The 3284-nt window shown below is 39.6% G+C and overlaps 1 non-coding gene across 1 annotated transcript; it reads left to right on the forward strand.

Moving 5' to 3' along the window:
* The first annotated feature begins 975 nt into the window (after positions 1 to 975).
* Positions 976 to 1107, forward strand: LOC114889882. Its single transcript, XR_003792174.1, has one exon. It is a non-coding gene; the product is annotated as a small nucleolar RNA SNORA72 (small nucleolar RNA).
* The last annotated feature ends 2177 nt before the right edge of the window (positions 1108 to 3284 follow it).

The raw sequence follows: 3284 nt of genomic DNA on the forward strand, positions 1-3284 counted from the left end.
TCTATGCAATAGCTGGGCTCTTTTTATTTTTTTGGCTGCACTGTGTGACTTGCAGGATCTTAGTTTCCTGACCAGGGATTGAACCTGGGTCCCAGTAGTGAAAGCACCAAGTCCTAACCACTGGACTGCCAGGGAATTCCCAATAGCGGGGCTCTTAAAGATATTTTTTTACTGTGGTAAAATATGCATAACATAACATTTACCATTTTTACCATTTTAACCATTAAGTGTACAATTCAGGGGCATTAAATACATTCACAATGTTTTACAACCATCACTGCCATCCATTTCCATTACTTTTTCATTATCCCCAACAGAAACTCTGTACCCATTGAACAATAACTCCCCATTTCCTCCTCCCCCTAGACGCTGGTAATCTCTATTCTACTTTCTGCCTCTATGAGTTTGCATATTCTAGGTACCTCATGTAACTGGAATCATACAGCATTTGTCCTTCTGTAACCGGCTTCCTTCACTTAGCATAATGTCCTCAAGGTTCAATCATATTGTAGCATGTGTCAGAGTTTCCTTCCTTTTTATGGCTGAATAATATTCCATTGTATAAATGCTACATTTTGTTTTTTCATTCATCTGTTGCTGGATGGGCTCTTTTCATATTCTTACACTTCTAATAAAGATAATCATATATTTCTGATGTTTTTAAGTATCATTTTAGAGACAACAAGATACTATATGCCTCCTGAAGAAAGAAGACCATGCCACCTATGAAGTATCCTTCCCCCCAAAATAAAACTCTAATTTGCTCAAGCCTCTAGATCTATTTACCAATTTATAGGAAATACAGAGGCCAGAGTATCATATTAAACTACCCCATGGGGATGCAATCAACAAAGTCCAGATTGTGGAGAATCTGTAGGATAAATGACCTAGTTTCTCCCACAAATGAGTTGTGAGGGGAAAAAGGAAGAGATAGAAGAGAAACCTGTAGGTTAAAAGATACTTAAAAGTCACATCCTGCAAATATTCTTGCTATTCTGATTTTATAATAATCAGAGCAAGCTAAGAATTTGCTACACTAAGACCATGCATGTGTCCCCAGACCTAGTTCTTTCCCCAGGTCTGGTTTTATAAATGCTGGTGATAAATCAAGCCTGATTTATATAATGCATCTTACGTGGGAAATGTCTGTGACTCTAGGTATCTGATCAACCTCGAGAAATTACAGCACAACTAGTGTAATAACTTTTGAAGATAACTATTGCTAATTTGATGATTACCAGTTGCCATTAAATGAATTGTAAAAAAAAAAAAAATGTCGACTAACTGCAACATGTGAATCTTGATTCAAACAAACAAGCAATTAAAAAAAAAACTTTGTGAAGATAATTGGAAATTTGAACATTGATGATTTGATGATATTAGGGAATTATTATTTAAAACCTTTAGGTGTGACAATGGTACGTGGTGTTGTTTAAAAAATAATCCTTATCTTTTAGACATACACACCAAAGTGTTTTCAGATGAAGTGATATGAGATCTGGGATTTGTTTTAAAGTTACAGTTATAGGGGAGAGTATAGTTGAAACAAGATTTCCAGGAGTTGATTGAAGCTGTATGATGGGTACTCAGGGGTTTGTTATATTGTTTCTTTTATTTTGTCTGTGTTTGAACTTTCCCAAGTTAAACTTTTTTATGTCATTTCAGAGACATGCTCCTTTTTTTGGGCTGGTATTCGGCAGGTACTCTCTTCTAAGAATTTAGCTTCACGTTTCCTAGAGAGGGTTCTGCACCCACACTGCAAGTGTCTATGCAAAGGAATAAAGGATCTTCGGCTAATGCATTTTGAGGAACAATATTCAACACGTGCTCTTGTCACCTGAACATCACTTGCTATCACACAGATATGCAATTCCGCGAGCTTTAAAAAAAAAACCGGCTTGCTTATTTGCGATCCTTTCTGGAGTGTCATATCGTGGTGGCTTACTGTGCGACGAGTATCATCATGCTTTACCTGTGCCATTTCCTCTAAGCCTCACAATAACTCTATGACTTACACATTATTACCAGCCTCCATTTTACAGATGAGGAGAGTCAGAGAGATTAATAAGGGCTAACATTTATTAACCACTTACTACCTGTCAAGTACTAGGCTAATTGCTTTAAATGAATTTGCTTGTTTTATCCTCACACTCTTATGAGGTAGGCACTATTATTATGCCCATTTTATAGATGAGGCAATTGAGGCTTAGAGAGGCCAAGGAACTTGCCAGCAGCTGCTAGGCCACGTGTCCTCTCAAGCCGCGTGGCCCCAAAGTCCATGCCCAGGACACAGCCCAGCAGAGTGACTCAGAGCAAGCATTCCGGGCTCTGCTATTTATTAGTCGTGTGGCCTTGGGCAAATTATTTCATTTTCCTCAGCCTGGTTTCTAATCTGCAAAATGGGGATAAGAACATCACCTCCCTAATAGGGTGAGGATGAGGACTAAATGGGACAATGCCAGCCAAGGGGTTAGCTTAATGCTGACCCATAGTGAAGGCTCAGTTGCTGTAAGGAATATTTATTATTACCAGCCTTCTCCCTTAGGGGCTTCTCGACTTGAGTCAGATTGCTTTAGGAGCTTACGAATTTTCTGGAAAACACTGGCCTTTCCGTGGTCATCTGGGCTATTTTATGTGGACACTGCTGTGATGTTGTTCTTTGAGGGGTGGATGGGGCTTTACTTTTACTTTTACTTAGAGCCAGGGCAGGGATTATTCTGACCTTTGAGAAGTAGAAGATTAATAAACAAGTGACCATGAGCCAGAGTCAGTGTGGGCGTTGCTCTGGTGTTTCATTCTTGCCGGGTTTCTGAAATTGGTTCCTGGTTCAGGCTAGAGGAGCTCTTAGGAGCACCGTGTGCTACCCCCGAGTGCCCTGATGTGGACGCACATAAATAACACAGATGTTAATATGTCTGTTCATTCATTGCCGTGGTACAGGGGAAAGAACATGGGCTTTGAGTCTCGGGGACCTCAGTTTGAATCCTCACTCTGCCACTTGCAGGCTGTGTTTCCATAGCTGTGAGTGGGGAAAGTTATGAAAACAAAGCTAACAGCTATAGAATGCTTACTGTATGCTGGGAGCTGTTCTTTTTACATATTAACTCATTGAATTGTTAAAAAGTTAATAAACTTTATTTTTTAAAGCAATATTAAGTTCATAGCAAAATTGAGCTAAAAGTAGAGAGTTTCCACATACCGCCTTCACCCTCCCCACCACCAGCCTTCCCCACTATGAACATCTCACACCACAGTGGTGTATTTGTTACACCTGATGAACCTAC

The sequence above is a fragment of the Monodon monoceros genome, unplaced genomic scaffold (genome assembly GCF_005190385.1).
Source record: "Monodon monoceros isolate NGI ecotype Baffin Bay Population unplaced genomic scaffold, NGI_Narwhal_1 Super_Scaffold_9, whole genome shotgun sequence".
Classification (NCBI taxonomy): domain Eukaryota; kingdom Metazoa; phylum Chordata; class Mammalia; order Artiodactyla; family Monodontidae; genus Monodon; species Monodon monoceros.